Genomic DNA, 12,080 nt, shown 5'->3' on the forward strand with positions numbered 1-12,080 from the left:
TAGTCATAATCTGATTAATCATTGACAGATCATGAAAATGTGGGGCTGGAAAGCCCCTCTTATTCTTCCTTAAGGAAGCAGAGACAGCCCTACCTTGGCTATTTCTGAAGATCCTTATCCAACCACTTAAAAAATAAATTGAGGATGATTCTAATGCCTTCTTGAGGCATCTGTTAGAGTGAATTGTCTGCCCTTACTTCATACTCTCCTCAACCATACAGAGAGTAAGTTACTTAACATTCATGCCCCTATCCCTAAGTCTCCAATAAATGAGCCCTCTTATATTCCCATCTCTCTGTATTTTAGTGCTTCCTCTGAGAGGCTGTCCTCACAATGCTCCTTTTCACTAAAGCCCATTTCTCTAAAGCTGTTACCAAGGCTGAGCAAAATGCTCCAGCTAAAGCCTCCTTAGAAGTACTCCCTTCTTTCCCTATATACAAGCATTACTCTAATCCTTCCTTCAGGACTGTTTCTCCCCGCTGCCATACTTGCCTTTGAAGGTGGAATAAGACTCTTCCCATTTGCAGATCATTTAATCCTACAGGTCTTCCCTAGTACTTCTGCTGAGAGAGTCATCTCCCACTTGTATTCACGCATTTGATTTCTCCTTCCTGAGGGCAAATCTCTACACTCATCTTGAATTCCATTCGGTTCATTTTGGACAGTATCTCCACGTGATCAAAATCCTTTTGAATTCCAAATAAATCTTCCCAAGCCCTTGCAGTCAGCCCCAGCTAGCCAAAGTAGTGCTAGAGTCTAAAACCAGCATGGAAGGAATGGAGAAGGGTTGCACTGCGGTGGAACTAGTATCATTAGGCCTACAGTGTCACCGTAAGTAGTCACATGTGGCTTGAGTTGCAACAAGAAAGAATCATGCTCAACTGCTAGCACACAAATAGGTATATAGGTAGAGATTCTGAATATTAATGTTACTTTGTTTTCAAATTGAGGTTAACCTTGTGGGAGGAACAGTACTTGGACTTTCCAAGTTGAAGCAAACACATGGTCAAAGGGCTACAAAAGATTGTAGGGGCTGTCTATGCACTGACACAGACATGTCTTATGTCACCTACTGACACAAAAGTGTAGCTCTTGTGCGTCCAAAGAACAGATAGCAAAAGTACTTAGTATGAATTTCAGGGACAAACACCAGCATTGCTCTAAGAGGGGCTACTCCTTTCTCCCTACCTGCTTCATACTCAGGAGCTGTGAGATATCTTATTTTCCAACTCCCCCTCAGCAGTTCTGGGACCTGCCTTGTCTCCGTCACATTTCTCTAAATGTCTGTAGTATATTCCATACCTTTATGATAACACAGGGAACAGTTTGAACTCAACTGCACCTAGTAAGTACCTTGACTTATACATTAGGAAATAACACTAGCTACAAGCATAACACTGTCCTCCCATTCTGCCTTTGACTTCAAGTTCCAGGTTAGTACCTGGAGCCTCTCCATTTTTCAGTGCTTGTTTCAAGTCTACATTTTGAGATAATCCCTCAAGAACTAGGATTGGACAGGGGAAGAAGGGTGAAATGGAAGAAGAAAATATTTAATTCTTGCCAAAACACTTCATAAAAATTGTGTCCTATCTTAAAAGCAGTGGTCAATATTCAAAGTGTGCAAATAGGCTTCACACTGAGTCTTAAATTCCCCAGACACAAGTAAGTGGTATCATGCCCTGCAGACAGTTGACTTGTTATGGACTTAACCAGGCCTTAGGAGAAATACTTAATGATCACAGCAGGCAAGACTTTGCCCCTTGTCCTGACCAAGGAACAGGTTGGTGGTAAAAGGCTGGAGCCCTTTCTGCTTATATTCATGAATATTAAATTAATAGACCAGCAAGGATCTTAGGCTGTCAAAGCAGATGAGGGTTAGAGTCTCTGTAGAATGAAAATGCACTTTAAAGGATGTAGGAGAGAAGAAGTTTTGAAACAGGGGTGAAGAGAAGGGAGGCTACAGAATCAGGGCCAAAAAAATCTGGGTACAGGAGAAGCAGGAAAATGCCTTTTTTATATTCATACAGATCAGATGAACATACTTTGTCTACAGAATCATCATGTCCTCTAAAAATATTTTTAATGTTCTAAACACTTCAAAAAAACTTCACATACAAGGTAGCAAGAGCAATTCAAAGAATATTAGAGCTTTGGTAATTCAGAGATAAGGATCCAGGCACTGCAGGTATCAGAAATAAAGCCATTGCTTCAGATAATCCAGAAGAATAGCAATGCCTAAGCAATGCTTACCTCTAGAGCAACATAAACTATTACGAGAGCTGGTAACAGGAGCCTTCTAATGAAGGCCAGAACTGCAGCAGGAGACAGAGGATCATTCCTCTGCTCCTCAGGATGACACTGATGTTACAAATACTGGTTGCAATCTGTAAAGCTGAACCCTTTGTAAATATCCACCCTGAAGTCAGTATTAAGGCAGACACTCTACCATGGGAAGACTTCTGGTTACTTAATTCACTTGACTCTACAGAAAGAAAGCTCTTATAACAACAGCCCATGCAGACTCATAAAAAGGAACTTGCAAGTTTATCCCAGCTATGATGCTTTTCAAACTCCATAGCTTGCTGCAGCTTCAGGAAGAACACAAGAAATTGGAGACATCATTAAGCGATCCTGTGTTAAGTGATAGGGTAGGCCAAAGTTTCTCTAAGATGGACTTGAACCCTGACGTGAAATAGGAGGCAGAACACAGATGGGCTCAGCCATTCCTTCTCCTTCCAGTCAGTTGGTTAGGAGCACCTGTCCTCAAAAAGGACCAACTAAACCCACCAATTAGTTAAGCTCTCCTGTTTAAGTATTAGCCTTTGCAAACACTCATGGATTTCCACGCCATCTCATATTTTAGACTGAATGGCCTTTAATGCCATTTCATTCTGAAAGGATACAGTGGTTGCCTAAAAATCAGTACAACCCCACATCTGGTCTTCAGCCATAGAGGCTCCAGAAAATTCAGAGAAACTTCCTGGAAGGCTAGTACAAGCACAGATACATAGATAAGCCATACAGTGTCAAAAGCTGAAGGTTAAGAAATCCCTGCACATATTTACCTACATCCACAGTCTGAGCTAGCACCCTAAACTTCAGGGCACAAGGCATTTGAAGCCACAGCTTCGCTACAGAAAACAGTGTTGGTGCCTCCTATTTTTGCGCTGCCTCAAAAAAAAAAAAAAAAAAAGGCGCTTTTACCTCTCAGGAGATTAGTGAGGTATGCAGGATTTCATAGCATCTGTGACACAGGCTGATGCACTACAGTGAAAGTAAACCTAGGAGGAAAGAAGCAGAAAGAACTGAAGTGAATCCACATGGGCTATTAGCCCCACATTAACACTTAAATAGCGCATTATTTCATCATTTGCCAAAGCACTGATGAGCCCTAACCTTTAGTAGATAACTCAGGAGGAACTAAACCTGTGGGGGTAGCTAGGATGGTTTTAGCCATTTGAAACACTGACGTGAAAATAGCGAGGTCTGGATCAATAGATAGAAGTTCAAGGATAGTCTTAAAGATCCAATTTTAAAATCAGGGACTACCTCAGGCTGTTTGCAACCCAGAGCTCCACAGAATTTCTGTAGACGAGTTCGGTGCACCTCTATGATATCATAAAAGTGACACAAAACCAGAGCTATCTAGAGCTGTACCTCTTCTGCCAGAAAAAAAAAAAAAAGTGTTACTACAGAAATATCAGAGGGGTTCTACTAAACACCCTCAGTTTCTATATGGATTTTCTTTACAACCAGAGCAGCAAGCCTTATGCAGGTGGTGGATGAGCTTCAGATTAGATGAAGCTTATTCAGTCCATTAAGAGCCTGTTGGAAGGCAGAATCCACCAAAACGCTAAAAATTAAGCACTTTTCAGAAGAAACTTGCAGAGAAAAGGAGTTTGTCAAGTCACCTCTACTCTTTACATCCCCAGAAGGGCAGGATCATCTATCCTTAATGCCTCTCCTGTACAAGTCTTCCAATAAGTTATCTGAAAATGCCATGGTGTGCAACAGTCCCAATGTTCTGGCATCTCACATTGCTCTCTGCCACCAGCTGATTCTCATATCCTGTGGTCTCCAGCCTCCTGCACAGGAGGAGGCAGAAATAAGCATTACAGAAGTGTCAAAAAGGCATGACTTCAGATGGAAATTCAAACCCCCTCATGAGCATTCATCCCTGAATGTCTAGTGACATGGGGAGGGTGTGGGAAGAAAGATGAAAGGGGACACTTTCATGACAGTCTCTCTAAAGGAGTCCAAGCCACAGACTTGAGGAAAAAATTTCATTCCCATTTAAGTACAGCCGCAAAAGATAAAGGTGATTCTACTGCATTTCTTTCAATCATCTGATTTTTTTTTTTTTTATCTTAAATATTTGAAAGACGCAAGAATCTATTTTAATGCCTTTCTCAAGGGAGGCTGATCATATTTTACATGACTTACCCAATCCTAGATTACCTTGAATACAAGAGTTAAGATTTTATAGAAAAACCTTCACCAATCCCTTCCTACTCAGAATATGGTTCTACCAGCAGAGAAGGGGAATTGTTACTGAACAAAGGCATTATTTTTGATGGCTGGTCAGCAGCTCTCACCATGCCTCCTGCTTAAATGCAACGAGTCCAGGTTAGTGGTGGCACATTCATCCCTCTAGAGGCCATAGAGAGGTGACCATCAGGTGTACACTGGATTGTCACAGGAGGACAGCAGGCAGTCCTTGTAAGTCATCATTCGAGAGCTGCCATCTGTCCTCTCCTCATAGTTGCCTTTGGTCAGGAAGGAGGAAAGCAGAGCCAGCTCTGGCTTCCCTCTTTCTCAAGGACCTGTTTTACACATATGCCTCTTCCCCTCAGACAATTTAGTGTTTCCTACTACTAGCCAACAAGCAATCAGGCTACATTCCTATAGTAGGTTTCAAGATACTGAGTGTTAATTGCCTGCAGCTCTTCAGGACAGAAATTGTGTTCTATTAGTATAAGTTATACAACATAGGACCAGGAGTTTAACTAGCAGCTGTAGCCAACAACATACTGAGTCTGCCAAGTCTGGCACATGTCAGAGAAATCTCTTGCTCATCGTCCCTGAAGTCTGCAGGTGCTGCCAATGCCCAGTAGCAAAGGGTGAGGTGATATCAGGACTACCACAGCTGGTTCTGAGGAAATTGTCTGACTTAATGACATCCTAGAGTAAGGGCTGGAAAGCTGTCAGAAGGATGACAAAGTTCGTTGCCAAAAAAAATTCAATTGCATATGTGATATACATCAGTTTCGACAGGAGAATACTCCTGTGGTTTAGAAGGCAGGATGAGGGTGTGGGGAAGGATCACACCAGAATAACCAACATCTCAGGCATTGCACTTTGTGTATTGTAGTTAAGTGCCCCTGCTCTACCAAGTTCAGAACTAAGACATTGAGACTAACACACTCAATAAGGCAGCATTGCCTTATGGCAAAGGCAAGCCCAGAGGTCTTCTGCCTGGACTGTTTCATTACGGAGTCAACATGAGGGGAACAACTCACTCAGCTGCTTATCTGATCTTTCTGGAAATGGCCATAGCCAGCAGGTGACTTAAGTATAGGGTTGGTTTGTTTGGGTTTTTTTGTTTGTTTGTTTGTTTGTTTGTTTTTTCCTAAAACCAGCAGTTTATTCTATTACTTTCCCATTTTAGAGAGACTTTAAATTACTCCACTCAAGTTGTGGGAATAGGAAAGTGCTTTCTTGCACAGTTCCAATCACTAGATATTATATTTAATACTGCCTGCCTCCCAGGAGGGTATCGAACCAGCTACTTCCTGAATCAACATGAAGTTCACAGGAAAGGAGATCTCTGCATTTCAAATCCTAGTTGCAAGCCTGTTTAGGGCAGGAGGGGAAAGAACATATGAGTAGCTGTAGTTTGCTTTCCATAGAAGACATGCTTTTTAGGAATTAATCCTAAAGGGGTTTTTTTGGTGGGTTTTGTTTTGTTTGATTTTTTTTTAAGTTTGTTATGAATACTGTCTAGCTGCAGCCACCACAAGGGTCACACAGTTGTCTTAAAGAAAAGATTGCTTGTACCACAGAAACAGTACAAACAAGTCAGTTTAATTCATCAACTCTTTAGGGATGTTCTAGAGCTATCTAGGAGCAATCTCCTCATGATGAAGGACACAGACTATGAATGGCTTTTTGAGTAAATGACATTTTGTTTTTATAGCACAAGCTACTAAATTAGGCACAAATGTTGCCTCCAGATGTTCCACTTAAAGTGACAGTAGCTCTGCATAGAGATGTCTGTAGAACTATTTCAAAGACTGAAGATCTCTCATGGATAGGCCTTGGTGTCATGCTCCACAGGACCGTATGAATAGCTAATTATGAAACTCATTCAGTTCTTCCCCATTACTGACAGTCCTTACCATCGTCATTCCAAACCACCTGCGTTTCTATAGTGACCCAGAGAAACCCAATCCCTTGGGTCATAACAGAATCCTTTCCTTTACATCCTGTCCAAGAGGAAAAACAATGCACTGCAAGGCAGCTGTCTGAGGCAGAACAGCACTGCATAGGCTGCTCTTCACAGCATCTACAGCCAGAGAGAGGCAACAAGGAGCTATGCCAGCTTGATTTCCACTGTGAAGCATGCCTGTTGTTTGCAGAGAACTATAGACCATCCTCGTTCTTATCATCCTTACCCTGAGAAGCATCTACATTTTTTGCTTCAAGTGCAAAGCAGGTCTCCACAGAAGTCCTTCACAACATTTGCAAGTGTTTCTCTGCTACAGGTGTTCTAGTTGACGTGGCACATGGTAAGCTCAGAAAGCATTTCAGTGCCTCTTCATGGAAAGTCATCTTTTCCATTGGTCCAAAAGGTTATCATAAGATATTCCAGAGAAGAGATAAAAAACCTAAGTCAAGGAAATTGTGCGTCCTACCTAACCCTCACCTTATTTCTAAGAGAATACTGCTGCCATCTACAATGGCAACATTTCTCAAGTCTTCAGAGTCCTTTACCACCCTTTACCTGCTTTGGAGCCATTTGTTGCCTAGGTGTCTCCATCCATCTCCATTTAAACCCAAAAAAGGTACCTTTCTCCACCAGAATTTTCCCCTTGCATGAACCATCATAGTCATCTCTTCAATTTAGTAGTTGGCAGCTTTTCTCTGAGGTAGCACTTTGTCTTCACACACCAAGAATCACACTGAAGCTAGTCAGTCATGCTGCTACCACGCTGATCTCCACTTCTCAGAGCAGGAAGCAGCAATTCTGTTCTTCCAGAACAGGGAGCGCAGGAAAAGCTAGAATTACTCGCTACAAGTATTTGTGCTGACCAGGGAGCTGCCAAACAGTTTTTATTGCTTCTATCAATTCCATTCCTCCAGGGCAGGGGTATACATAGCTCTTTTGGCTCCCAGTGACCACAGCTGGTTTCTATCCCCTCACCCTGGGCTATTGAGTTCTTATCTTCAGGGAAACAGTGAGTTACTTAACAGCAGCTGAGACCGCCTTTAATTTTGTGGTGGGTTTTTTTGTTTGTTTGTTTGTTTGCTTTTGTTTGTTTGTTTTTGTTTGGTTGGTTTTTTTTGAGATTCTCAGGAGTTCTACTGTCCAGGGAACATTATATGATAACATTCATCATGTTTCCAAGGCAAAAAAAAAAAAAAAAAAAAAAACAAACAAAAAAAACCCCACACACAGCCAAAGCAATCATTCCATGGTTTATAGGCTTTCATTTTCAATGTAAATGAGTCTGGAGTTACACTGTGACCAAACAACATACTCAGCTAAAAGGTTAAGAGCCAGACCCACAAAGGAGACTCTTAAGGTATAGAGAAAACAGGTGTTAAGAGGCTTGATTTGTGTCTCCTTTTGATCCAAATGCTCTCGAAAGAGGCAATGGGCACCAGCAAAACTAGCCTAAGCAGCTCCTGTGCCACCACACCTCGATCACTTATCCTCCCCAACCCAATGCTCAGAGGACGGCAAAGCAGCATGAACAATTCAAGTCAGCATTGCCAAACACTGTGATCCAGCCATTGACAACAGACTCATAGCATTTGAGATAGTTAAATGTTCAAGCCCGGTAGTCATGAAGAAAAGGTTATCATTTTCTCGAACTTAAAAAGCAGGAAAGATGAAAACACTTTGACAGAGGCTTGAAGCTTTGCTTCAGTTTCAGAAGCTGCCATCTCTCCTTTCTATCTCACAGTCTAATACCTAACAAGTAGTGTGTCATGTCACACTAGGCAGTGGCAGAAGGTCTCAGCTCAAGGAAAGGTCTACCTTCTAGGTCACTTAACATGTAGTAAGGGGAACAGCAACTATCACAGTCCTCCTGCTGCTGAGATCAGACCACAACCACCAGCATTACGCAGAGGATGGGGCTGCCCTAGAACACTCAGGAAGAGAAGCTGCAGTTAAAATGCCTCAGGCTCCCAGGTGATGATTACAAGCCAACAGCCAAGTTATCCACCTTCCCAACCCTGTTCCAAGAGGAGCACTTATAAAGCCACTTCATACATCTAATAATCTTTTTAGAAAGCAATTACTGTTTCTCACTCAGGTTTTTGCAATCAGCTAGCTCTATGCAGAGAGCAGGTTCTTTACCATCAGCTGCAGGTTTCAGTTTTATCATTTCCATCACACGAGCTCAGAAGAGATACCTGCAGAAGAACTCCAAAGCCTGCACATACAAATGCTGTGCAGTCAGACAGCAAGGATGGTTTTGGAAGCTTGTGCTTGTCCCAGACCTTTCTTCCTTTTACCCAGAAAGGTCACAAGCTGCTGCCCCCTGTCATGCCTGTTTTAACGAGTCACACACTGCGCTCAAAAACTGATCTCTGCGGTGAGAGCGTGAGCTGTTTCAGGAGAGTTTTCACAGGCAAACTAAAAATCGTATTACAGTCCTGGATGGGAAAGAGGTCATTTTTCTGGCCCGCATTGTTAGGCTGGTTTTACCGCTGAAGCCTCTGTAGCATAGAAATTTGTGATAAACCTCCACTTATTTACAATGGAAGCAGAGGCTTAGTTTAGCAAGCTGGCATGCTACTCCAAAGCCCAAAGTCCTGTATGTTTACTCCTCCTTCCAACCATACAGCAATCATAGGCACTTTCCTTATAAGCTTTAGCTCATCCATTTCTAATGCTGGTTCAATGACCTCTAGAGTAACTGGGTGAGAGAGAACCAGCCTTTATTCCTTGCTGCTAATGGGATGTACATCCCACCAATTGCCCTTCTCTTAGGAGAAGGATCAGGCCTTAAGAGCAGGTAGGATCAGGTCTTAGAGAAGCTTACAGCAATCAGAAGCTTAGCTGCTTTAACCAGAGAGGGGCTGTTTACCAACATGAAGTCCGAACACAGCTGTGAAGCGGGCACCAAGAGCACACGGACCTTGCAGAAGGAGCCACATACTTCACAGCTTTGTCTGTGTGCATTATGGGCTCAGCCTTCCCCTTGGAGAAAGCATTACGAGACCTGCTGCACTGGTGAAACAGAAAGAATAACAAGGGCAGAAAAAACCTGCAGCCCTTTGGGCCACAGCTTTAGCAAGCAACAGCCATCTCAGTGGGACAGACAATTCACACTAAGGAGCTAGCAGTCTCTCTTTTATACTGTCTTCACACCATTTTAAACTGCAGTGAATCAGGCCCCACAGGTACGCAACAGAGAGGACTAAGGGAGGGCGATGATAGATTGGGAAAGCAAAGTTCTCTCAATTTTATACTCGATCACTCAGCTTTATCTAGAGACAAGAGGAAATCTCATTCCATGTAATTCACTTACCCACAGCACTCAGAAGGGAAATCACTGCAATGCTGTTTGTGGGAAGGGTGAGAGGCATGCTTTTCCAGCAGCAGCAGCAAAGGACACGATGGTCTCCCAGCATAATCACATCTCTAAAGCTATTAGGAGCCCCTAGGATCAAAGGAAAGAAGTACCAGAGCATCCAAAACATACTTCCCAAAGGAGTCCCTTTACTACTTTACTGGATCCATCCTGTTCTTGCTGCCCAACAGTGAATAAAAAAAAAAAAAAAAAAAAAAAACACCACCTGCTTTCAGGAGAACACTTTTATACTCTTAACTGAGCTGCAACTGGACAGAGCTAAGGCTTGTGCCCTGCCCGCTTCAGGTAAGGCTGCTACATCCTCCATGGGATGGGCAGTGAGAAAATCTATTTGCACCTTGCAGCCACTCCTCCCTGTTTAAATTGTCAGCACCTGCTCCACATTTATCCATGTTTATTTGTTCTGAAATTAGTTTCCTAAATCCATCCCTATTTCCTAAAGAAAAATAAACAAATTTCTGAATGGAAATAGAGGAGACAGCATCTGAAAAATGCTCTCCAGTACCATTACTGGGTAAGAATAATATTAAATGTTATGTGCCCCTCCAAAAATAAAAGATGAATGTGTGCAGAGGGAAGGGAAAGGTCTGAATCACACAAAAGACAGTTTTTTATTGCCTGCTCACACAGTGCTGAGCAATAAAACATACTACTTGACAAATAATGCAAATGCTTCCTATAATCTTATATACACGTATGTGCAGCATTTTTAGGTTTCTGTGTAAACAGAACAATTTGTGATCACAGCTCAAAAAGAACTCACTGCAGTGTGTGTGTGAATACATAGACATATGCATGAAGCACAACGCATAAGAAAATCAGATGCATTCATTGTAAGAATTTGGGAAGTAACTCCACTACCACAGCCACACAGGCAAACATCTACAACCCCTCCGAGCCTCTGTGGCTCCAGGGTCAAAGAGGTGCACAGAAAGGGAGGTAGTTACCACGCTGGGACTTTGGATGCTTTCAGTGTGAGACTCAGACTTTGCAAAACACAGCAGTGGAGCAGCGGGTTAAAACTTTAAAAGGTCATCTGAACAGAAGAACAGTCCCATGCAAAAAAGACCCAACTAAAATGGAGAAAGCCTGAGATAACACAGAAGCTTTAGGAAAGGAAAGAAACTAGAAGCGGAAGATCTCAGCCTATAAATACTGCCTTCATCCCTAAAGAAGTTGCTTTGCTTCTCAACCCTTTCCCATCCAATGGGTAGCTACCTGGAGTGGATTAATACAGCAGTAGTTAATCTGTGGTAGCCACCCAAGTGCACACTCTTATCTCAGTTTCAGGATCACATCTACAATGAGGTAAGTGCAAGCACAAAAAAAGCTGCCGCAGAGCAGTTAATGCACAGCAAATCTATGGCATAGCTTACAAAGTGATTCATTTCTGTTGACGTACTCCATAGCCAGCTCAACTAGATGCGAGAATTGAAAATACAAAAAGGTGCTTGCTTATACAGCCAACTTACAAAATTGTCTTGCTCGTGGTATGTTTTGGCTTTCCAAGATATCTCTCTGCCTACAGAACCGCAGTCATTCTGTGAGGCAGAGCCATGTAGATGTCACAGAGGACACAAATGTTTTGATCTCTTCAACTGAGACCTTATTTTTTCTTTTTTTTTTCCTATTTTAATGTAAAATAGAAACATTTTAGATTGAAAGGGCATAGAAAAGTCAAAAAAAAAAAAATATCACTGGTTTAGTTATACTGTCCAAGGAAGGAAATACAGCAAATAAACAAATGACAAATAAGAAACAGTGGGAATTAGCTTTTAAAAAAGCTTTCTAGTTTTAGTTATCTGAGATATCTTTTGTTTATTTCAATAGTTCATTTTGTGTCTGAACTGCCTGTCTTGAAGTAAATAAAATCTCCACCTTGGGGATCTACTACTACAGTTTTTTTGCATAGCGAGTGGGATTTTCAAAACACTTTAACGTTAACTCAGTTCTGTTTCCCCCTGAACTCAGGAAGTGGCATTTTATCATCAATGGCAATGAAGAGAAAATAATGCTGATCTACAGTGCTTCTAAAAATCACCTTCCCACGCATAATTTTCCTCTTCTGATGGTTTGCACCTGTGAACGTGCATGTACCAATCTTGCTGAGGTGCTTAGGAATTTGGGACACAAAAGTAATATTTGTGGTTCAGGTCCATGTTGAAAATACATTTCAAGGAGAAAAAAATATAGGAATTGTATATAAACCAAAACGAAATGAAGAGTTTTTGTTCAGAACTAAAGAAAGTGTCT

The sequence above is a fragment of the Platalea leucorodia genome, assembly GCF_965183815.1.
Source record: "Platalea leucorodia genome assembly, chromosome: 2".
Taxonomy (NCBI): Eukaryota; Metazoa; Chordata; class Aves; order Pelecaniformes; family Threskiornithidae; genus Platalea; species Platalea leucorodia.